This window comes from Pseudopipra pipra, chromosome 13, assembly GCF_036250125.1.
Source record: "Pseudopipra pipra isolate bDixPip1 chromosome 13, bDixPip1.hap1, whole genome shotgun sequence".
Classification (NCBI taxonomy): Eukaryota; Metazoa; Chordata; class Aves; order Passeriformes; family Pipridae; genus Pseudopipra; species Pseudopipra pipra.
This window is the reverse complement of record NC_087561.1, coordinates 7,219,197-7,245,729: the sequence shown is the minus strand read 5'-3', so window position 1 is coordinate 7,245,729 and position 26,533 is coordinate 7,219,197.

Below are 26,533 nucleotides of genomic sequence, written 5' to 3'. Positions count from 1 at the left end.
TATTTTGAGATGGCCTTGATTTCTTTTCCTAACTCCCAAACAGTCCTGTTTCAATTATTTCACAGCTGTACTTCACTAAAATCATGATAATGAAGTCCAGAACAGAGAGAAAATGGCATCTTTCAACTTCTCCCTTTTGATAGACAGGATACAACTTTAATAAACCAAATTAATAACATTTTCAGTAAATGTAAATACTCATGTAATGGGGGGGGGGGGGAGAGAATGTGTTTTCACTGCAGCTGGTGCATCTTTTCATCTCAGTGCTCTACAGCACCTTTACTTTCCATTGTAATACTACGTATAGCAGGTACTGGTGCAGGCCAAAGGGCTATGACATGACTTGAATGTTGCTTTTGTTTTCGTTCCTGTCCACTAAATGTCTCTTGAGGTGTTTCTCCTCTAACAAACATACTTCTTATATCATCAGGCCAGGTATATTAACATTTTGCCTCTCTATCCATATTTACTGTTGTGTTCTAAAACTCATTTCTTCCTCCAGATCACAGAATAATAAGCATCTATTTACTTCTCATAAATGGCCTTACAACTATTTAAAATTACTCTTTCCATTTTCTGATCTAATCTTGCCTCTTTCTTCTGTCAGTTACTTCTTGATTGCTTCATTAAAACAAGAAGTGTCCCCTTTTGACTGATCACCTGAAGTGATATGCTCATCAGCTGAAAACACACTAGAAAACAAAAGACCTGGCCATAAACCACCAATGCAACAAAAACCTTTCCCATATCAGAAATGCTATTTCCAGTTCTGAGACAAGAAAGTGAGCAAGAGGGTTTGAAGACACCTGCCTACAGTTTGGGTGGTTATGCTTAACAAGGAGAGAGAGGGATTTAACAGTGAAGGCTGAATATAAAAGAAAAATTAAAGAATTTTACTTGTTTACTTGATAAAGGACATAAAAGTTCACCATCAGTGAACTTGGGACAAACATCTGAACAGAAACAAAATCATATACACTAAAGACGAGAACTGAGAAGCAAAAGCATTCACATTAAAAGTCACTAAAAGGTTCTGCATCAACAGTGAAACACAGAAGCAGTAAGGATGCAAACAATTTTTCTTCTTATTTCCTTTAAAAATTGGGTCTTGATCAGCTTAAGGAAGAAAATATATCATACACACTTGTAATAGCAGGGGATTAGACAGGGACATGGTGATCAAGGAGATCCTTAACAGCTCAGTGTTTATATGAAGGAAAGATGTTCAGTGTAAACCTGGGGCTTGTATAGCCAGACAAGATGATCCTATTTGGTGTGGAGTATTTGCAAGAAAAAACAGACCAAGAAAGATAAAAGCCATACATTTGTAAGGATGAAAGCCTTCTGCTCAGGGGGAAATAATGCTGAGTACTTTTGGAAGAAAATAAGAGAGAGTGAGAGCAACAAGAGAGAGAGTTGTCAGTCCCAGTGTTTCTGAGCACTGCAGCTCTGAAATGGTGGGTGGCCCCCAGTTTTGTGGGGCAGGAATAGGACACGATTTGCTCTACTACAAAAAAGGCTGCCTTCAAGAGGGATCCCCAACAACATGTCACTTCTGAAAACACAAACCATCTCCCAAAGGCCTTTACTAAGCTGTGACTTAGGTTTCATGCTAGGTCTTTTAGCATTGCTGTTTGATCAGTGTATTTAAGGAAGGCTTAAGACAAGCAGAAAACTGAGAACCATTGTTTAAGTCATTACTCCAGTATACCTGCCTCAGGAAAGCCCTGGATAAAGTCAATTCTGGGTCCATCTCTGTTCAAAAAACCCCACAAGCTCTCAGCTAAACTACTTCACAAGGTGCCCTGAAAATGACCAAAGGCAAAGAGTGAAAGATCTTGATCTTACCAAACTCAAATAATAAAAATCCCATTATTTTCCAGGAGATAAAACTCAATCCAGGAATTGCAGCAAGAAGAGTGAAGGAGAGGCAGCCACACATGAGCATGGCAGAAGCACACAAGTTGAAAGTAGGTCTTAAGTCCACAACATGTCATTGTCATGTATACAACTTCAGGAAGCCTATAAGTAAATATAATTCTACATTACAATTTTCTTCATCCGTCTTTCTGGGTGTTTGGGTTGGGTTTTGTTTTGTTTTCCATTAGAAGTTTAGAGGAATAAAATCCTGTCTACAACAGCTCTGAAAGAAGCAGCATTCAGTCCTGAATCCTGTATCTTCAATGCATCTCATTGTGGGCCAACGAAACTGTTTCACAGAATCATTTTCATTTCCTGTCATCTTGCAGAGATTTTCCCTAGTGTCTCAACATTTAGTGTTTCATGAAAACATCATCTTTAATTTATAAATTAAATATTCAGTCCTCGAGTTGGCAGGAGACAGATCGACACACCTGTAACTAAAGGATCTCAATGTAGAAAATAAGTGTGAATAAACTCACTTTAAGAGAAATAGGAAAATGTATGTTTGATTATGCAGAGCAAGCTCTGATAGCTTGATGTGGGTAACACTGTGCCAGACTAGAGCACACAGTGGAAGCACTCATAGCTGGGGGGATACAGCAAGAAACAAAATCTCATTCACACATATGGAACCAGGCAGAGCAGGTGAATAGAAATTGAGTAATTAACTGCATGAATATTAACAAGATTAATGATGAAATCTAGAACGGCAACTGACAATAATCAGTAGGAAAATCACTAATACTCAAGCACATCTTAGCTTAATTTTCTTTCCTTTTTTTCTGCAGTGAAAGACAACCATCAATTCTTTAAATAAATCTTGGCCACAGTGTCACATACTGAGCAGTGTGTGAACCCTAACAAGAGGGAGGTAGCTTCTTTGTAGCAGCTGCTCTGTGCCATCATGCTGCTAATTATTTAAAACATGATGTTAGAATTCACAGCACAGCAGAGTTTATCAGTCCAAAGTAAGCAACAAGAGATACATCTTGATCCTAGGAAATTATGAACAATTTGTGGAAACGTTACTTCTCTCATTCTCTGGAATATTTTGGCACTGGAACATGAAAAGGTGCCTTGCTAGTTCATCCTGGTAATGGACAGGCTGTCAGAGAGGGATAACTGGATGCTGATGTTCAAATAATCATGAAGAATACAACATTTATGTTGGATGGTCAGAACTGCAATTCATTCTTTATACAGATAGCAAAAACAGAAAATGCAACCCACTGCTCTAAAAGCATCAACCCTGCATGCCCAATGAACACATATAACATTCTCTCAGTCTTTATTATTTCACACCTGAGATTTCTGGTGTGGATAAATGAAATACAAACTTCCCAACTAGTTATGGGCTAGTAAAGAAGGAGTTAAAAACCCAGCCACAAACAAAAAGACAAAATGCTTTGTTTCCTCCACTTTGTCACTGTTTTGTAATTTAACATTTACCATGAATTAATTACTGGAAGTCTCCACTAAGACTCTTAACATTTAAACTAAAAGTTCAGCATAAACTCATGGTCACTGTTTACAGTGCTCTCTGAGCAAGCAATCTTATTGCTTGGAAGTAACCATGAATGTTAAAAGGTACAAGGCAAGTATAACAAGGAAATGAAATACAGAACTCTAAAAATATCCCTCTGGTCTATGCATGTAGCCCTGGTGTCTGACAAATTCAATTAAATCTGTCATGCATCATTCCTACAACGTTATTGATAGAGACATAGCAGTATTGAATTTTAATTATTCAGCTGGTATTGATCCCACAATAATCCGGTGAAAATCATTTCAGGTTGTCAGTACCCCTAGGAGACAACAGCTATTATCTAACTATAAATCACACTGTGTCATTTGACAAAAGGTTAGGGCTTTCTTTTTACACATTTTTGCAGTCAGATTCTCATGTTTAAATCAGAATGGCATGATTGTCTGCAAATGCTAATTATTTTCTTCCCATTGAGCATCTATTCCATTACAATGTCGGACTCATAAAAGTGAGCTCTTAGTGCATGTAGCAAATTCCCAGACACGCAGTAACAATAAAGGAATTGGGATTTCAGATTTTTATTCCATCCTGACCTTGAGCAAGCAATTGTAACGCTCACAGGGTTTGCATTTCCCCCAAGGAGAAGAATGGGACAATATTTGCGGTGCCCAATGTTGTTAAACGCTTTTAAATTCTCAGAGGGCAGCTGCTGAGCAGCAGCAAACTTTCCATTTCAGCTTACAAGGAGACAAGGAGGCTGGCTAGTAATCCTGCAGTGCTCTCTTCCAGAAGTTTTGGGTTGCCTCCGCACTGCACTGCCATCATCAGGGAACTGGGTGGCTGAGGCTGTCTATCCATTTTCTTTTCCCCCCTTCAGACACTGATTTATCAATTCACTCAGGACAACAGGAGGACACGTCACCTTGCAGTGGCAGAAGTGCACGAGAGGGATGGCACCACAGGGGCACACAGACACACCCCACCCATGCACAACACACACCCAGCATTCCTGTGGCAGCCCACGCTGCATCCCCTGCCTCCACCCAGCTCGTATTGCTGTCTCCTCTGTTGGGAGGATGGCAAGTGACCCTGTTTTCAGCCCTCGCAAGGAGAGGTGCAAGGTGTCTTTTTGCTGTCAATTTGTTGCCCATTTTCATGTTTCACGGTGCCAGGGCACTTATCTTTAGGTCTAATTAGTGAACCCACAAACTCAACCTGAAGCCTCTGGCATGGAGGCACTGGCAGATGAGACTAGCTGTGATGTACTGCTGACATAACACCCAAAAGTCTGAGGTGATCTGGCATTATTCAGCAGCCCTGAATAACAGAAATAACAGGCCAAGATCTCCAGCAGTCCCTTCCAGATCTCTCTTCTTCATCCTTTATTATTTGGAAAATCCCACATCAAATCTTGGGCCCAAAAGAGGGACCACACATTCCCAGATCATGGAAACAGTCCTAGCAAACAGCTTTTTCCTTGATGAGAATTGACTCTTGGCTCTAGCACCAGCAGGTGGGCAGAGCCCTCCTCTGCTGAGAGAGCCAAAGGTAGCCAGTGGAGGTCCCCAAGGAAGGAGGTCAGAGGGAATCTTTACACACAATCCAATAGCATATGGCAGATGTATCCCTGCAGGGTACACTTATGTATAGGGAAAGAAGGTGATAAAAGTGCCTGATCACTGCTCCCTAAAATAAAATGACTTAAACAACTGTAATAAACACACCATTCAGTGCCATTCTGGGACTCCCTTTTTTCCCCACACATGCCTTGAACTTTATGATACAGAAATAAGGATAAAATAAATGATCAGCGACAAATGGCCTAAACTGAGAACATGAAACCTGAAAGGGGAGGTTAAATATTTGGAAAACTGTAAAAGTACTCCTTCAGATTTGAATTTTTTCTGATTTGAAAATGTCACTGTTGAGTCAAGGACAATTTAGAGACTAAAGAAATTTTTCAGCTGAAACAAGGGACATTTTGGAAAATCAGGTTCAAATGAGAAACATACACATGAAAGTCATCACTTGGCACTCATTGTAGTCTGCAAACCCTGGGTGGGCTGTGAGACTCACTTTATTTTCTGAAACGACATTTTTACACTCATACTGGAGACCTCCAATATTGTGACATTTTCTGCAGTTAATGGATTTCAGAGACTCCACAGGGAAACTGCCTACAATTCTCCATTCCCTATCACCCTCCTGAACTGAAGGATCTTTCAGAGAAAGGAAGATACATTATTAGCAACAGTTAGATTATCACCAAACCTATGCACTTTCACAGGAGTGAGGAACTACCAGAGACTTTCAACAATACCATAGGTTTTAGGTTCTTGGGGGCTTGAGTTCTAGTTTTAAGGGAGAATTGGCATGAAATAAGCCAAAGACTTCCTTTCATTTCACAGAAAGCTAAAATATGAGGTTGCATTAAAAGCTCCTCTAGCTAACCTTTTCAAACCCTCTCCTACCACATCTAGGTGAAGTCAGGACTGTGTTCATTCCCAATTGCTTATTCGCTCTTCATTTTCATTTTTTTAATTACCCAAAAGCTCTCCCACACAAAGCAATACAACAAGACACTACTAAAAATGAGAGAATCCCCAGCATGATTCATTTAAACTACCACACAATTCTCACTTCTCATACCTGAGCCAAGTTCACCTCAGCCATCTAAAACAGAAAGTTGTGCATCCTAAGCCACCTTGATTATTTTAAAATACTTAATTTTATGATTGCTTTCTATCTTTGTAGGTCCTTTCTATTTTCAGTCCTTGCTTTATACCATGTCATTTGGAGACCAGTCCTTTTTCTTAATCGACCTCATGTATCTATAACAACCTGTGGGGTTTTTTTCCTTACTCTGAACATAACTTCTCGTTTTGCTACCTCTTCATAGTATTCTGTGTTATGCCCAAAAACTTCATGAAAAAATAAATACACTGGGAAAGCCACAGTCTCAGCGAGGTGTACAGTTGTGTGTAGTGTAACTATGAGCATGAGTTACACAAAGACAAAAGGAACCTCCAGAAGACACTTAAAGGAAAACAATGCAAAGAAATATCAAGCTCATTATACACCATTTTTTCCTACTCTGACTGCAGAAACATCACAGCCCAGTTCTGCCTGTCCAAGCCCACCTATAACTCTAGATTAGACTTCCACACCCATCACCAGTGATTCACAGGTTGTAGGTGCTGATGCAGAAAAGCACTGTTTCCTTCTCTGCACAGCAACCCAGAGACCTAAGGAAAAGCTACACCTTCTCACAACCACGAAAAACTGAGGTGATGCCTGGCAACAAGGGAAAAACTCTGAACAAAACACAGAAGAAAACCTACCTGCTAATTTTGAGGTATATACAAAGTCATAAAGAAACACATATTTTAAACAATCCAAGGAGTTCTGAAAACTTGAGGACCTTTGTGGTTTGAAAAGGCTGAGTGCTAAAAGGCTTGAATTATCCCAGACAAATGACTACATGTCACAAGCAGTACGAAAACCTACCAACCGAGTAATGGCAGCTCACAGGTGTACAGAAAACCTGCATCTAACCAAAGGTAAAAATAAAGGCAAAATTAGAGCAGGACTGTGAAGCTTTTGGCTTGGAGAACTTTCCCAGGGATGCCATCCATCAAATCCTGTACTATGCATGAACATGGTATCAGACCCAAGCAGCATTTTCTCACCATTGAGGCACTTGGCTTTGTTTCACCTCTGATTGTGTGATTTTTTTCCCCTGAAATTTAAGCTGCTATTCAGTCATATGTATTTAAAACCTTTTTAATATAACAGCGTATTTCAGTATTCCGTAAAGTGCAGTATCAATGCTTTAGAGATCGACAGCACAAACAATACAGATTTCCAAATGGTATGTGATAATGTTTGGCAAATAAGAGACTATCAGTGCTTTTGGGTCCTATTGTATAACATTACCTCGTGTACTTGCCCTAAAAAGGTTGCTGCTACATCTCAGTACATCTTTATATCCAGTATATCTGGATATACGTCTTCCTAGAATACGTGATATGATCACTTCAAAACTCTGAAGGGCTCAGCAGAAGTTATTGAGTGAAACACTAGGTGTGGCAGACCAGAAAAGACCCATCCTGGCCTTAAGCTGCAGGACTCAAATCGTCCATAAAAACACTTATCTTTTTTTATATGTATATATACTTCTCTTGAAGATTTAATGAAGCGTTAATGTAAAAAAGCTAAACTGAAAACATTTCATTTGTTTCAACAAAACAACGCTAACATTATGGAGATAAAAAGGAAATAAACAGAAAGATACTTACCATTGAAATAAAACATTGACAGAAAAGGCCTAGAAATGTTTGCAAACAGTAGTAGCACACACCAAACACAAATCTGAATTCTAGTCAAATCTCATCTTTGCTGAGAGAATATACAAGTTTTTCCCATCTAATATCTGTACTATCAACTGATTTGCTTTAGTGCAGTACATATTGAACAAGCAATCAGATCCATAAAAATGCAGAGCCCCTCTAGCAAACTAAGTGGCTTTTTGATGCCCTTGCTGACAGTGTTTTGTAAGAATTACTGAGAAGTGATAAAGACTCACAGTGAGAGACAGAAAGACAAAAGGAGCAGTTGAATAGTAATAGCCATTCCTCCTCCCTTTCAGCTGAACATACAAAGAACATTAACTAGCCAGAGCTGTGAACCCCTCACATTTCAAACAGTGAATTAAAAAATACTTGTTTTCTGAGAAACATACCAGGCTCATGAATTTATTCCTCTGTACTGGGTGCTGGCCAGCTCTCACACATCGCCACAGCCACACAGTAAAAGCTTCAGGAAGAAGATCCAACAGAATCAGGAATATGTGCAAGGTACAAAATGGATGATCAGAGCATAGTCACAAGCCCTTAGTGTAGCTCCCTGGATACTCCTCTGCTTTGAACAAAAGTAGAAGCATTACTGGATGAACAATTTGTCCCAATTCACTGTGGGCCCATGAGAGGTGGAGAACATTTGCTATCTGTGCCACTGATGGTCCAGCCCCATCATCCATGAGGCAACACTTCTCAGCTTGTCTCAGAAGGAAAGGAGCTAGTCTTGTGTTCAAATCACATCTATCATCACTAGCAAAAGATGCCTAAAGAGCATGCAGGTGGAGAAACATAGTCTGAGAGGAATGCATTATTGACTTCGGCGTCACAGAGTCTCAGAGAAAGAACCCACCTAATCAGACAAAGCTGATTTCAAAAAGGTAGACACTCAAGAATGTCTCATGATTACAGAGCAGGTTTTGAGGCACCACCAGTTTTACTCAGGGCCTTAAGCAAGGACTTTATGAATTTTCATAGAGCAAACCAGGATTCTATCAGTGCAGTAAGCAAACTTTGACTGAAAAGCTCACCAAGCATAAAATTGCTTTCAGCTCCACTTATCTGGAGGCAGAGGGGACTAACCTGTGTTGGAATCTAAGTTCTTCCCACACACTTCTGCAAGTTCCTCAAGGCTCACACAATGACACCATCTCCCCTTTCTGAACTGTGCTGTAATTTCCATTCTACATCTAGAGCAAAATTCAGCATTTCCAAGTAAAAGTCCACATAAAAAGGGACATTACAATTAAAAATTCTCTACACATGAAATGCAAGGGCTGTTGCCTTAATCTTCAGCATTACTAGTTCAGCTCAAGCCCACACTAACTGCCATAAGACTCATACTGATGTATAACACACCAGGCAAAAACTAGAAACAGAACAAATGGACTAGACAAGATATTTGCTGTAAATTATTACGGGGAGCCGGTTGTGAGTTTTGATCCTAAGAGCCCCACCTGAGACTTCCTAACCCAAATTATTATAGGAACTACAGGGCTACTTTTCACTCCCTGATAACCATAGCTGCTGTTGGGAGATTCTCCAGGACTATTCTTTGTACCACCAGGTGGCTGGTACTACTACACCTGAGCATCCTCTTCTAATGCTTCAACTGGATTTTCAGAACTTCTTGAGACTTTTTTACTACTAAAACCTTGCGGGACCACACATGTTTTTTAGTGGATGGAGGTGATCTTATTTACTTGTGCTCAAAGAGCCTTCCACCATAGAACAAGTTAAAAAAAAAAAACATATAAAAAGCAACAGCCTCAATCAGCCCAGGATGGACAAGGATAGCACAACCTTCATTGTGTTCAAGTGATGTTTTAAGGCACAGGACGGGAAATGGAAATGACACTATTTCAGGCATAATGATAAGCTGCATGAATTTTCTGAGAGGTTTGCTATAAAAGGAATTATTTCTGTCTCTGTAATTATTTATCTATAAATAATATCAATGCCATTTGTGGGGTTATTTTTCCTTTTGATGGCTTGTGTTGCTACTGCATTCACTTGACCCATTCACCTACCACAGCTGACCTGTGCAGGAACTTCTGCAGTAACTCCACCTTCTCTATCTCTTTTTCAGACCCACCCCAAAATGCCATGTGGGGAAATAGCTCTGTCACTCAGAGGTGCAGCTAGAGACGCAGTTACTCTGAATCCTCCAGGATTACTTTGCTTGATCTGTTTCACTCCAAGGGTGAAGAATTAAAGCTTTGCATTCACTTTCTTTTTCCTTTTCTTTTCTCTTTTTCTATATTGAAGGAAATGAAGACACATCCATTCCAATTATTACTACTATCTAAAACCTTTCCAATAACAAGGCATATGGACAGCTAAACATGCACAAACTAATCAGCTTTTACTGCCTGATAAAGTGTCACACTTATCGTGTTCCCTGATCAGCTGAGCTCATTAGTTCACTGCATATGACGGTCACAAATTTGCATCTATTATCCACTGTCTGAAGATTTAAAAGCTTTCTGTTATGCAGAGATTATCCATCAATGGAAGCAATTCTTGAAGGAGAGAAAAGAATATGTTAGTTCAGTGCTAGCTTTACTAGGCAGGCCTTGTTGGATTTATCATCTTAATCTGTTACATTGACTGAAACCATTGCAGCTGTCTTTATCCAGCTATCTCAGAAGTGATTGGCAATGTATTAGTAATAATTGTAATAAATGCTCTTCTGCATCCTTAAAAGCATAAGTCAAATGGGACTACTTTGTTTTAACAATTGTTCATTATGTGCTCATAAAACCAAGTAGGTACCCGAGCAGGTCTGAAGTAACTTTGGGTGGTGCAGTGCCTGGCAATTGAGGAAACTGCTCCATCCTGCCCTGCCATTGCCACCTCAGCTGAGGCACTGTTAGAGAGGGAGGGAGGGAGCAGAGGGGGCAGGACAGGGCAGGCTCTTGCCCCTCTGCAGATGATGGGCAGTCAAGAGACTTTACCATTCTTATTTGCCTTTTGAAGAGAGAAATTAGGGCTTCTTTTTATTCTTTATTTACAACTTAGAGGAATGGAATAAAGGTGAAAAATTGCTTTAAAGTGTTGGCTAGAGCTTCTTTTTCTCCACCTCCTCCCCTTGGAGTGAGGGAGCCACATCATCTCTGCTCTCCCACTATAGTCAGTGGCTCCCACTGCTCACAGTTTTGGTGAACCAATCTGTCCCCTCCTCATCTCAAGCATGTACTTTTACATCCTAATGCATAGATATGCAGTCAGTCTCCAAAAATAAATTGCAGACAATCTTTGTCTATTTACATATTCCAAGCAGGGAAAGGACCAACTGAAAATTGGAGCCAAGAAGTTTATCCTGCAAGCATCAGGGCTAACCCACGTGGGGTTCTATATTGTTGATTCAATCTGGCTCCATTTTATTTTCTAGATAGTGCCAGTCTCCTCTCCTCATTATTACCTTCAGCTAGGAGAAAAAAAAAAAAAAAAGCTGATACTTATTCCAGCCATGAATCAGCAAACAGAAGACAGTATATGAGCATTCAAGCTGGCATCTTCCCTAAAGAGATTAATTGTGGCAAGCTTGCTTGGCCTTCTGCCATTTCATACTCCTGCATAACAATCTCTGCGTGGCATTTCTGTTTGCCATCCTGCCCCTCCAAACGAGCACAGATAGTTAGTGTAATTGTGCTCTCTAACAAGTCGAAAAGAGGGAATTAGCTGCCCTTTACTTTCTGCTCAGGTCAGCTAATCCTCCAGGCAGCCAGGCAAGTTGCAGAATGTCGTACAGAACTCACATCAGGCAGACAGAGGGGCGAGTCCATCATCAGCAGTTGTACCAGCTGCCTCCAAATCCAGAATGTGAGCAAGGGCAGTGGGAGGAGAGGGACAACTGAAACAACAAGGCTGGTATGTGTATGAGCAACCCTTCCATAGGCCTACAGCAATGGAAAGGAAAGCTGAAGGATTGAACTTGTTCTCTCATTGATCTCAGAAAAAGAGTGGACTACAGAATACTGAAATGCAATTCTCAATTTTATGTGCAAAGAATATAAAATGGCTGTTCCATTTCTCCAATTCCTTTCTGTATTTCCCAGCAGATATTCCTAATCAGAATCATATTTGAGTAAAATAACATATAGATTGCAAAGCTTAACACGCTTAAGGTGATTTCTTTCAATAAATATGTTATATCATCTAGTGACATTTATTTAGGCCCTTGCAACATTGGTACTGCTGATGAATAAATGCACCTGCTTGGGCTAACACTGCACCTCCCTTACTTATTCCAATTTCACAAATACTGATCATCACTGAACCAAATCAAAAGCTGTAGCAATCACAAAGCACCTCTGTATGGCAGCCAGTGAGAGCCAGGATTTCTGGCAAAAACATGGATTCTCCATAATGGAATTTTGATAAGCAGTAACAGAAAGTAAAACAGCAGAAATATCTACTTAATGCTCAGTGATGATACACTTCAAGATTGTGTGACGAATGAAAGAAACGGAGAAAGAGGCAACAACTTTGTTGTGATAAGCATTACTTTCATGCTTTGCAAGATACCCTTTTGCCAACTATGTCTGTCTGTCATAAAGGCAGGGCAAAGGCAGAAGAGAAACACTGCACACGTATAGCTGAGTAATCAAGCAAATTATGCAATAAAAGGACATTACTGCTTATAATCACATTCAGACAACTGGTCTGTGCAGTTCAAGCACTGCCATCCTTGACCACAAGCGATTTAAGAGTCAGGAAAAAAATTACTGTACTTTTCATAGTAAATCTCTCCTAAAGCACAAAAACAAGCCAGGATGAACCAGAGCTGCCATGTACTACCATTGCACATGAAAACTATAAAAGACACCATGTGAAGAAAGTAATTCTCTCCAATTCAGTGACTGGGAAGCTGAATCCAACAAAAATAAAGACTGCTTTGTGACTGTCACCCAGGCCTAAACAGCAAGCAGTGGCCTGGTGTCTCACCCCTCTGCTCCAGCAGTTTATTCTGCACATTGTGCTGCCCCTTGAGATTGAGACATGAAGTATTTATAAGGAAAGAACAGAAGACGTATTTAGAAGTACACTAAGCATGGGGGGAAAAAAAGAAAAACAAACAAAATATTTTGTAAATTAGAGACAAACCATCCCTGCTGTTTAATAGTCTGTAACAAAGGGTACTGTGCCATTCTCTCAGGGTCTTTTTGACCCAAATTATCCTATTTCCAGGGGGAATTAGCATTCAGTCTGTGGAGGTAACAAAAGATAAGCCATTTATTGAGACCATTTCCCTCTCTGTTCATGAGACTTGAGCCAAGTTGTGCCCCAGAGAAGAGGCACATCAGTCTCTATTGACTGCAAAAATACAGAAAGATATGACTCCCAATTTAATCATGTATGTTTAAATTACTGCAAAATAAACTGTTTTCCCAGGAGCTTCATAAAGGAAAATGGAAGTCAAAACTATTTTTTATTCAAGTAAACAAACTGGAAGAGTAGACAATCTTGTTAGTGAAAAACACTGAAAATAGCTGAAAGAATAATGCCAAGAGTTGCAAACATGACACACTGTGGAATATGGAGCAGCAGCTGATTAGCAGTCCCATCCTTATTTTCAAATGGTGTGTAATTAGTGGTTTCTTAAAGAAGATGCACATGGCATTTCTTCAAACTGAGCACAGGTTCTGTTTGCTGAAGACATGGGGCTTCATTCTTATCTCAAACATGTTGCAGTGCCAGGATGTGCCCTTTCTTAAGGCTGTGTTCTCAAATAACTACTGTACCGTGTTTCAAAACCACTAGGCTCATTCTCTGAGAAGTCTTTTAGAATGTCACAGAAAGGAGCATTTTTTAACATTTCAGTCGTTATCTTTTAGCAAAAAGGAATGCATAATACCAAGAGTATATTTGCCAAGGAAACTGACTGATCTATTTGAATATTTGCACAGCTTTTGCAGCAAATCTCCTTCACTGTTTCTTCTGCATTTTTAGATCAGAGGAAAAAACCCAAGTATTTCAGTAGCATACAAATGGAGCAAACAATACTAGCCCCAAGGGAGTGGGGAGCAAGAAAAAGCCTACAGATACATACACACAGGAAGAACAGAGTAAGGAAATAATTTCATGCAATCACGGACCTTATTGCAACTGAGTTAGAACAAAACAACACAATATAATATGTCATATAGCTAAATTACACATCAGCAAAAGAGTAATGACAGAATATACCTCTTTGGTGAAGAGTGTGCTAAACATTCAGGTAGCTAGAGAATGGTGTGAACTACATTCTATATCCCCAAAAGTCATCTTAATGCTCACATTACCAATTATCTCAATCAATAAAAAATTTTCCACCCCAAAACGAGCTTCTGCATAGATGTTGGAAATGTCACTGTGCATCCTAATGCCTACAAGAAATAGAAGGTGCACATGTGTACCTGGGGCTTGCTATTCCTCCCCACAGCATGTTTCTTTGTGCAATGAAGGCATGAAGCCTCCACACGAGATCCTCCAGGATGATGGAACTATTGCCATCCAAATTCACAGACAAACACTTCAAATGGCACGGAACTTTTTCATTTGAAAGTGTCAAACCACCCATCGGCAACTAATTGCAGGAAAAGCCACAGGAAAGGATTGGAGGGAAACTGCTTTGCTCCCAGAAAGAAGCAATCAGCCCTCCCGGGCAAGTTTTGCTGGGGGAGAACTGAGATTACACCTGTGGGATGTCCCCTCCTCCAGAACCTTCCTTGTAAGGCACAGGCACGTGGTTCTGCTTGTGACACTGTTCTTGCCATCTCCATGCAGGAATGACAGAGGCAAGCAGTGGTTCTCAGGGACAGAAAACTCTTTTCTCTTGTATTCCTGCACAGCCACTTCGAGCCAGACCTTGATCCCCTAAGTTCATAGAAATAAGCAAGAAAGTCAACAGTTCAAATCAGAACAGATGTGAAAATACCAAAGCTAAGGGAGAATAGAGCTGAAAGATGGGAGACAGAACTGAATGCACTGGAGTTATCTTTTCCACACTCCCTTTGCAATCTGTATTACCAACTTTTCTGTCGAGATATACCAGAATTTTCCATATTGTCAGGTATTTGAGGAAGCAAAACATGTCAAAGCACATAACATCATATTCTATCTAGCAGAACGCTTTATTCTACTGGCAGCAATATGCATTTTTAAACTTCTTAAATTGCATGTGCAGCAGCTGATTAAATTTCTAACTAAAAACTTTCATTTCAGGAAGTAGGAAAATTCTCTAAAAATCATCCATCAAGGGGAAGCAGCAAAGGACAGACAAGTGCAGTAAGGGGTATCCACATGTGTCTCACCTGATGGGAAAGAGGCAGTGCAGGTTTTTCTCTACAAGGCCTCCAATGACAACAGCTAGGCAAAAGGCAGAGACCCTGTCCTGCAGCAGTGGGACCCCAGGTTGCTGGGCAAGACACAGACACATCCCTGAATTCCTTCTGGGCCTCCATTTTTCCACACTCTTCCTTAGGAGAGGAGTGCTTCTTACACTTTTCTTCCACAGAGCAGAAGCAAAGTTAGAAGGAAAAGAGGTTGCTCTTAGTGACATGATCCAGTGAGAGACAGCCAATGGTGCTGGGCACACGGTGCCCAATGCTGATGATTTTTCAGTTTTACCTGGGAACACAACACAGATGAGGGCTGCATGTGCTGCAAGAACAGTCTTCTTTTGTGCCATATTGTGGAAGATACTGACAGACAAGAAACAACTACCCTTTTTAAAGGGGCTTAAAAAAAAAGTCCCTCTTAAAATACTTTCTGCCCTCACACTCCTATCTTCAGGGTTCTAGAAAAACTTCTGGAGCCAGAATTCATGACAGCAAAAGCTCCACAGTGCAGAAGTAGAAAATTAATGGGTCTGTTATTTAAGTCACCTCATTGGTGACCTAGTAAGCTCATTACCATTCTAAAGACTTTCCTTTTGACTCCAAGCAGGTCCCTTACAAGCACAGCCACAAATAATCTTGTAGGTAAAATCAGGTACTGCGACCTCATGCCTTGAAGTATTTGTGTGGGACTCAGGATCCTGCCCTTTTCCCAACATTGCCTGTGCAATATCCAGAGAGTAAGACCAGACCAACATGGATTTTGCAGCAGAAAATTTTCATTCACTGAGGACTCGGCATGTTCCAAGAGCTCATAAGAAGTCACAGATATGAGAACACCTACCTTGGAGACTCTTGTTTCACTCAGAGGCAAGCTGGGATCACACCACATCAGTTCTGTGAAGACAGAGACATTCTGAGCCAAAGCAGAACTCTTCATGCTGGAAAACAGAATTAAAATAAAGACATGAGTCAACTATAAGATTTAACCATCTTCAGGGTTAAGCAACTTCTTAGCAGATTTTCAGGATCATAAGTTTGGATGGGGCATCCAACTCCTTACTAAACACCTATCCTCAGCTTGGGCTCTGGTTTCAATTCTTTCTTTGTGAAAGATGAACAGAATTTGCCTGTGGGAGGCTCTGGGGATGGGGTTAAATTATTGAAAGAATATCAGTCATAAGTACCCGTGAAATCCTGAAATCCAAGAAACTGAATATTAGTGCAGGTTGTGTTGGCTTAGATACAGAGTATCCTGCTGGTTAAAATTATTTCTGTTTTACAGTGTTAAAATCTCTCTGTGCAGCAGCATATGAATTTTAAGACTAATTATTTTTAATGACTGTTTGCTTCCAGATGTAATACAACTACTATTACTCTAATTATCCATTATTACTGTAAGAGTATTCAAAAAACTACAGCATTCAAAAGCCACAAACCACTTAGCAAACAAACATTCTTTTCTCGCTGGGCAGTGCCTGCCATTATTTTGCCCTTCACGCAATAACTTACTGCCACTGCCTCATTCTTCACAGATATCTTTTGCAGAAAGAAAAAAACAAACAAACAAAGAGCTAATCAGGATTAAAATTTCTTCCTGAGTTCCTGCCATAGGGATCCTTCTGTTACTGCCCAGATCAGCTGGCCCTAACTGGCCTTCCAGGCTGCACTTGTGGCATTATTCTGCCTATGCTGTACCCAAGTCAACAGGAGGGAAGGTAAAGCAGGCTCTGAGGCTTTGATGGAAGAGAAATCTCCTCCCTATGGAGCAAAAGCTGTTGCTGGAAAAGATCTCAGTGAGCAGCTCATGTGCTGTTTGCAGCAGAGCCATAGGTGCTCTCCATGAACAGCAGGCAACGAGGCAGCATGAGACACTCTGCTAGGACTGGGGACTTAAATCCTGCTTTTATCATAGGATTAGATACTACAACCACTGTAGGCCAGCTGTTTTTTATAAAGAAAAAAGAGGCAGCACAGCACTCCTCTAGGAATACACTTAGCATGACAAACTCATTTATTCCCAGCAGTTGTTTACCACTCTGTACCTTTCCTGCAGCAACTGAGGAAAAAAAAAAAAAAGACAGGATTTGAATGTGAAATGGCTTAAATGTTACTGGGGGTTGGGGTCTGGGCTCCCTCCCCATACCTACTGCAAGAACTTTTGTTTCTCTCCGGTGCTCTACAGAAAGCAGATATGGGTATTCAGTGTAATAGCCTGACAATGCTGGGATTAATGTTAAACCTCATCTGTGTGAGACTTCAGGATGGGAAGGCCTACTGACCACCACCATCCAACGTTATTTATTTTATTCATTTTCAGAAAGCAAGTTTCCAGTCTTCCTCCTTCCTAGTAGGAACCTCCTTCCTACTGGAACCAATCCTCACCACTGCTGAAGTCGCCAAAGCTATGACCACACACCTAGTGCCAGGATTATGAGTCAGACTAAAAGCAAAATGTCATCTGCCTCTTAACTCACACTCACTGTGAGGCTCTTCCACCTGCCACTGATGCTCACCAGTCCTGAGGAAATGAAATCTGGCAAAGAGAAGAAAAACACAACTAACAACTCAAAACCAGGTGGCTTGGCGAGGTCTATCAGTGGCTCCAAGACAGTAACTAGATGCAATCTTGGAAGGGAGGGGACAGGGTGCAACAGCCCCTAGGCACTAGAGACAGATAAATTACACACCTGAAACAGAAGTACCAGAAATCCACTGGGGAAAAAAAATTGTATTTATTGAAATTTTTTTATTATCTTTCATTTAAACCCAACAAACTACATGGCCCTGGTTTTCAACATTGTGTGTCCATGAGGCCCTCCTGTCTCCCTGCCTTTGGCAGAAAAAGCAACTTCCATGCTCAGTCTGTGCAGACCAGGATCGGCACAGCAGTCCCAAGGCAGCAAGTGTTTGATACTCCTGTCTCTACAGAGGCCCCAAGTCCCTTGCTGCTAGCTTCAGGCACGACTGCATTTCTTTTATACAATAAATTCATGCAAATCTACAATTTAATTTCTAAATTAAGTGGTTTCCCAGTGCTTGCCCAGCACAAGGGGCACCACTAGGCAAGGCCACCCACACCTCTGGCCCAGCAGAGCAGAACACAGTCAAGTATCCCCTGTCACTGCAGCCCTGCAGCTGCTCTGGAGCCATCACTACAGACTGTATTGACTGTTATTTTGAGTAAACTGAGGTTGGTTACAGAAAGTGAAAGAAAAAACTGTCAGTTTGGATTTACAGGAGAAACCACTCAGGAAGCTGAGCAGCCCTCACTACAGCAGCTCAGCTGGGGCCGATGCCCAGGTGGGAGCCCACAGAGGGAGACACAGTTCCCTTGGGGACTGAGATTCCAGCCTGAGAAATAGCCAGAAACTTGTTCCTCTCATGGCTGCAGAGCCTCCTGAGCCCATTTTCACCTCAAGAAGTTTTCCTCTCCTCTAGCTCACCCTTTGAGCAGTACCTAAAACCTCAGGGAGGAGAAAAGGGTAACATTTTGTCAAAATGCAGAGAAGTAAAATAGTTGTATATACTGTAGATATGCATACATATATGTGTAGATTTGACATATATATTCCAGATTATTTCCCCTAAGAATAACTCTGAGAGGACAGGAGTTTCACCAGTCACCTTGCAAGAAATTGTGTTTCTTCTATGGAGGAGGTGGATTCATAGAGTTGTTTTATTTTCACTAAGTTTTTCGCATGTTTCATAAAGAAGAACATGGTGTAATTTATTGCTTGCCTAGCATCTTTTGTACCAGAAAGATTACAGAAATGTTTCACTGCCAATTACAGTTAACCAGCCTCACATAAAGGCAGCAGAGCTAATGTTGAACTCACACAAGCTCAGAAGTTCATGGACAGATGAAAGATCTCAAAGCTCAATTACTTTTCCTGGACAGAATCCTGAACATATTCCTTCTAACCTTATCCTTCCCAGGAAGAGGGATCTGAAAGCTGAAAAACTCAAGAAAGACAGCTGGAAAGGAAAGCTCTGAGCCAAGCTGGCTCTGGAAAAACATGTAACAGAGCATCCCCAGGCACAGCACGCAGGCAAAAAATAAAAAAGCTCTCCTCCTCCCTCAATATCCTCAAAATGGCAACGATGGACCAGAACAATGAGCACAGTTAGAGTCACAGAATAAGAAAAACTGGCTAGGGCAACACAGCAGGGAGATTTTTAAATGAGCAGGATCATTTATATTTGACTTCGAAAAGAGAGGATATGACTGTCCTCAGCCTGGTGTGGAGATATTTTTACTGCTTGACTTTTACCTGAACTTACAAAGCTAGTATTTGGACAGTAAGAATCTATTTCAGAGATGTATCAGTCTGTCTATAGTGTGGCTGGCAGGGACTTGTAGCTTCTCTATTCCAAGCCTCAGGCAACAATGTCCTGTGTGTCTGTGTTGAAGCACCGAACATCCATCGGATTAAGGCAATTCACAATGCTCATGTGCTGACTTCAAAATCCATGAAGTATAGATGGCACCGAGACCTTTTTTCCCCTAAATAAAGGGTTATTCTTCTTTTAGAAGATGGTTGGAGCCACAGACAATATATAGTGTTTTGAAGTCTCAGCTTTAATTAGAGAGTTAAAGAAACACATCTTCTTTTGTTAAAAGGCCAGGTTGTATTGAATGCGTGACAATGAAACTGCTTCCACGACAACCACCAGAGATGTTCCTGCAAGGAGCTCTGGAGAAAGGTGATAAAGAGCTCACTCTCCACAAACACTGCCTTTTTGCCATCTTTGCACTTTTATGACTCATCTCCTACTGATTTCACTAGTAAGCAGAAAACCTTAAAAGCAAATTATATTTCTCATCCAGTTTTATCAAGAGCAACATCCAATGCTAAATCCACAGTTAGTCAATATTTTAATATTAAAAATACTGAGGAAAGGAGGAGCTGATCGTATGGAAACTTATGGGGCTATTTTCACAGAAAGAAAATATTATGGCCCATGAAAGATAACGAGTCTTTGGAGTAGGGCTGGTTTAAGTTCTCATAAGTGTTGCTGCTAAGAGTTAAAGCAAATACTTCCTTATTTAATAGAGTCCCCTGCAAAAATATGCCAGTCAAATACTGTGCCTTGCATTTGAGAGATGCCCTTGTCTAGCACAGTCAGAGAACAGTGTAAACACCATAATTCAGTCTTCATCTCTGGCACACAGGAAACAGAAAGCATACCTTAAAACAAGGGCAAACAATCCCAGAGAGCAGTGTGATTAGGTTTGCTCCGAAACACCTGCACACAAATAAATTCAAAGAGTGCAAGTTTCTATTTCCCTCTCTGGGAAAAAGAAAACACAGAATCTGGCAAAGTCCATCACTAGTGTGCTGATACACAAGAATAAAATGACACACACTGCAAAAAAAAAAAAAATGTAAACAAGCAAAAAGAGATTACAAAAATCTTATCTTTAAGACCACAGTCTAAATTTTCTTGACTACAGACTTCAGACCAGGTTTCCAAAGGCTGGTGCCTAAAAGAACAAATAATGATCTTGTCAATGCAACCTCAAAGACTGAATCTCAAAAATAATGCAAAGAGGTTTGACTAAGGATGAGCTTGGAAATGCAACCTCTGGGGGATCATTAAATTTTCATTAAATTTTAAAGATGCGCATAAAACAGAGGTTTAGGTTGTGTGCTTAGATTTGTGTGGAATCAAGTATGAGTAAAAAACACTTTCTCTGTGCCCACTTACTACTTGAAACAATGAGAACTGACAGTCTGGATACTTGAAAAATAAGATTAACCTGAACCTGGGCAAAACTCCTTATCTTCCCCCTCTTCCAAGGTGTTTGCCAGTTCTCCATCTTCATCCCAGCAGTCAGCTTGCTATAGCTGAAAATGCCCTGGATTTCACAAAGGTGTTATTTTCCTTAGGTTAGAATTCAAATTTTAAAAGTTAGGCACCCAACTTCAGAGCAAACAGTTTTGGATGCAATGGCTCAGACTGGCATTTGCTCTTGTAGAATGCAAATGGGAGTTTGTAACAGGGCAGAGCTGGGTGTCCCAGGGTGCTTCTGGGACCTGACAATAGAGCAGTGTCACTACTCCCACAGGTGTTGCTTTTCACAGTGCCTGATCAAGCCACCCCTGTCTGCTCAGCAAGTTCTGTTCCCTGCAGGAGCCCCAGTGGTTCAGTAGTTCTCAAATCCAGAGTGATGGGTTGGAACAGAGGGTATCTCCAAGAGAGATAAACTGGTGCCCAGACTGAATCCTGATGACAAAACCAGCACATATCACTCAGCCTTGTGGAGAAACAGTGTCACTGTCTCAATCTCAGCATCCTCAGGATTGCTTAATTCTCACATTTTAATTTCACTATTATTCACACTATTCCACATAATCTTGTAATCATTTACTGCCAAAAAAACAACAATGAAGCCCCACAAATAAAGTCAGAACATTTCAACATGGTGCCCCCCTTTGCCACCCAGTGCATCACATGCAGCCTTGCTTTCATTTCCCTGACTTAAGTATCATCCAGTTTGCTGCAATGCTGCACAAAATAAATCACTAACCTCGTAAAGCAACAAAAGGAGGACATTTAATGAGTCGAAGACAATATTGCATTACCAAAACAAAGATTAAAGGAACTAAATTGTTCCTTTAAAATAAAATCTGAAAGCTTTACAGAGCCCAAGAAAGCAAAAAAGCCATACATGAAGGAAATACAATTATTCTAACCATAGAAATACAAATGTTAGTGGTAGAAAACATAACAGGGCTTTTTGAGAGAACATCATGGAATGAAAGCAAGAGAAGCAAAAACTGGATTAAAGGAAGAAAGGATGAGACAGATGAAAGAAAAGATGAGAGCTGGGTGAGAAAACAGGAAGGTCACTTCCTTTATCTAGACTTGCTAACTTCAGTGTTCAGAAACAAAGGCAGTGACTGTTCTTCACAAAATTGTCTCTGAGGACTCTGTAGCCCATTTGGTGATATTTTTAAAAAATAGTTTGAAGCAAAAGAAAACTATCTTCTTTAATGTCACTCAGCAGTAGCTCTGCAGCTGGGGATTTCTGTTCATACAATGGTTTAAAGTTTTTTCTGCACTAGTTATTTCATTACAACCATAGGATTTATTACATGGTAATTCCCTGAGCTGTTATAAATCTATTTAGAGGTGGGAGGGGGGTTGTCTTATGATTCCAGTCTGGCAACAAATTTTCCATATAAAATTTAATCTATTGTATCTCACTTTTGTATAATCAGATCATTAAAATGCATTGCTAATATGTAAATCTGAGCTAACCTCATTACCATAATTATGCTCCATAATTATTGAATAAACAAGCATTTTAGAGTTTCTGAGGTCTGCTGAGAATGCTTTTCCAGTTTGGGAGTGGCTTTAATTATGTGCCTCCTAATCATTATTATAAACCTTTGTGGCAATCCTGCTATGTGACTGTTTTAAACGCTGCTCCTAATCTGACTGGCAAGGACCAGAGGTTTGTGTGCTGTGAGCACATCAGAGAACATCCCTCAGTCACTGCCTGCCTGCCAGGCTCCACATGAATTAGTATTATTGTTTAATTTATAGGCAGGGCTTTGCTCACAAGCCTTCACGTATTTTAAGGAATTATAGGCAATGAGTCAAATTCTGCTTTTCCCCCTGGAAGGAGAATTAGCGAGTGAACACACTCACCAGAGGTTTTACACCTGCACTGCACAGATGTCCGATGAAACAGCTTTCAAACGTGCTGCCTACTGGGTATTCATTCTATTTTTTATTTATTTATTTTTGTTCTTTTGGTGGCGGTGTTTTTACAATATATTCCTAAGTGAGGCATAGGGTAAACATCAGATCCCCAGCCAACACAAGCAGCTCTGCTGAAGCTAATAAAGTTCTGCCAATGTATGGAAGATTCAGCCCATTACCTTTGGAAGCCATCACGGGCAGAACCCTGCTGAGTTCTACAAGCCAGTTTCATCTTTAATAAGCAGCACATCGTTCTCAGACTACCATTGTCAGAACACGCTATCACATCTTGATCTAAACAGCAAATGGAAAATGACTGTCTTTGCAGGCCCCCAGGAAAAGATATCCACAATCTGTGACAGATATGACCTTTGAACAAGTGACTCATAAATTATCAATAAGGTCTTGAAAACTTTTGAGTGCCCTTGACCTAGAGTGATATACACAAAAATACCCATGATATTGACCTTTTCTCCTTTCACATGAGATTTTGTGTAGGAGGCTTAATTAAAGTTTGTCAAACTGTAAGAAGATCGATAAGATCGATCCATACAAATTTTCAGGGTGAAAATTAAAAAAAAAAAAAAAGTGTTTGATCTGTATATTAGAAAAAAGCAAGTATAAACAGGGTAGCAGGCATACTATTGGAACGCTAGCATAGAAGAAACAACTGATTAACAATGCAACCACAGTTCTCCAAAGCACAACAGAAAATACAAACCACATCAATTGGCAAAAGTCTCTCAATTCAAAAAAGATCACCAAACAAACAAAAAAACTCAACCAAACAACCCAAGAATCAGATTATTTTAGTACTTTTTATAGAGTCCCAGGGCTCATCTGATTTTCCTATAGCAAACAAGATAAAGAGACTGAAAATGCCCCATCTCTCAGAGGGTAGCTCTCTTTCTCCAATTCTTTGTAATAACATCTCTCAACAGCCTGTCCTCTACGCATTCAGTCTCTCAGGTCTCCTTTCCCAGAAAGTGAACTAGAAAGGAAGCTCAAATTAGATTCAGGCAGTGATGAACATTACCATTTTGGTGAGCTGAAGCTTGTCAAGCTCTCTTATCCTTTAGGTGAACATCACATTACCTGACCACGGGATAAAGATTTGATGTGAAATTACACTTCACTGTGCATTTATAGGACAGACAGACTGTTTTATCTTAGATGGAGGAAGAAAGATCAGACCTTTACAGAAAAGAAAAAAGGATTATTCACATTCACTGACAATAGCATCACCTTGTAGGCAAAGACCAGAGCTTTTTTTCTATGTATGGATTTTTTGCCCTTCTGCACAACCTTTTTTGAGAGTATTGGAAAGAAAAGTGACAGGAGTAAATATCAGTGAAATAAATCATTTGCTCTTAAGCAATTCAAGATATAGAACAAAAAGAAATTCAAGTGATACAAGAAACGTATTCACAGAAACACATTAACCTGGAAATTAACCACAAAGAGCTGGTTTGGAAATAAGTTAAATTTAAATCTCATTTAAATTTAAATCCCATTAAATCCTGAGTCCATCCTTTCCCTACAGAAGAATTTCCAGTGCAGGGAAGCCAGTAGGAGGAAAGATAAGATCAGTGCTTTGTTCAGTGGAAAATCTCAGCACAATACCAGGTTTAGAGCCCACACCAAAAATGACACTGACTAATAACAATAATGCTTTTCCTTTCTGTAGTGCTTTTTGCAGAGGATCTAGAAGTACTTTCAAGAATCCACTTATTAAACTTCACTATTGAAGTGATATGTGTGTGCAAATTTTCTGGATTAAAAAAAATGTGGCACATAAAGATCTGGGACTAGATGCCCCTTTTTTGGGCGGGTGAAAAATACCTGAAACTAGCGTCTTATTTTGCCTTTCTTGCAAGAATGTTCTTTCTCCTATTCCCTCTTCCTGCAACCAGAATACTAGATCTCCACCTGCATTGTACAATGGCTTAAACAGCCTGGATTGGCACTCTTATTTTCTTGGTGAGGGGCAGATTTGGCCTCACTCTTCCTCAGGTGAGTCAAACTCACCTGTCCTGCCACCCCACCCAGCCTGGGAACCCCAGAAAAAGACATATTTTGTGGTGATACGGATTTTTAAAAGAAAGCAAAAGCCCCATGATGCAAGAGGTCTGCTCACTACCATTGCTCAGCTAGAGACAGGCAGTGGTTCATGGGCTGTGCTGAATGCAGAGAGGGGTAAGGAAGAATAATAGAGGGAGAGCAGGATTTGGCCTCCTTCAGACTCAGGTCCCTGCAGAGCTGCCTCCTTGTCTTGGGAGGCTTTGCTGAAACTGGAGCACAGAACTAATCTAGGTTAAAAGGAAAAAAAAAAAAACAATAAAACCAAAAAATCCACATTATTTAGATGTTCATTTTAGCTGGAGTCATTACAGACACAGCTCCAATCCATTCACATGACAATGGAAGTGGCAAAGAGCAGTGCAGAGACAGCAGTGACCAGCAGAGGAAGGGAACCTCTAGTGCCACCTTCAACACAGAACAGAACATATTGGAACCATCAGAAAAAGTTCAAGGAACAAAACCTCATTGCCTCAATGCATCATCTTAGCTACCAGATCAATGTATTTTATGGTGCAATTTCACAGGAAACATATATTAGGGAGGCAGCAGGAACGGCTCCAGAATGGGCTCAAGTGGCCTGGCTACTCCCCACCTGCCTAGGTGCTAGTCCAGCCAGCCAGAGAGGAGTGAGCACTGACCTGTTTGCTTCTCTGTTCCTAGAGCTTGTAGGATCTTACTTATCTCTGAAATACTATCCCTGTGTCACCATACAGCCTGTGTGACAGCTTTTGTCACAGACGAGAAGCAGGCATGCAGGCAAACATCATCATCCCATACACTTCATTTTCTTAAGTGAAAACCATTGTTGATTCATCAGTAAAAACAGCTGTTTTCTTGAATTGCAAATCTTGTTATCACTAAGTGCAGAAATACCCAGACACTGAAGCAAGATGGGCCATTCTTTGACCTTTTATAGCCAGAGGAGGGGAAAAAAGAAGAGGTGTCTGCCTGGGCAAGGACTCTGTACATGGTGTAAAGCCACCATAACACCTCCCATCATGTTTGTCTCTCGTACAGCATTCACTTGAAACCAACAGGACAGAGGAGACAGGAAGGAAGCTGCATGACACACCATGACACCAACCCATCCCTGCTTTGACTTCAAGCAGCAGATTTCATAAATTCAGTATATACCATGTATCACGTGGATGAGAATCATGAGCTAGGCTTATCTATTCTTCTGCCTTCATCTCAGGATGAACTGTGCTCCTCGTACTGGATATTTACTGACTGACCCTAGGATGACACACACACAAGGACCTTCTCACTGGCCTAGAGGCTGTAAAATGATGCTCAGAGCCTCAAATTCAGTTTCAAATTCTCTGTTTCACTGGCATTTTCTTTCAGCTGACAGCAGATCTCTCTTTTTTGTGGGAGAAAAAAAAAAGAAGATATACAAATTAAAAGACTGAAATAACCCTTCTGTCCCAGATTTTCCCACCTTCTTCCTCAGTGCATCTCCCAAGTAGTTTCTCAGTGCAGAAGAGCTGTTATTGCACACTGCACATGTTTGCAACACTTGACTTCAAAGGAAGAACTGCAAACCCCTCTTCCTGAAGCAGCACTAAAACAGTTAATTACACTAAGCTAGTTAATAGCCTTTCATCATCAAGGACCAGTTCTTCTGCACACACAGGGACAGAATCCAT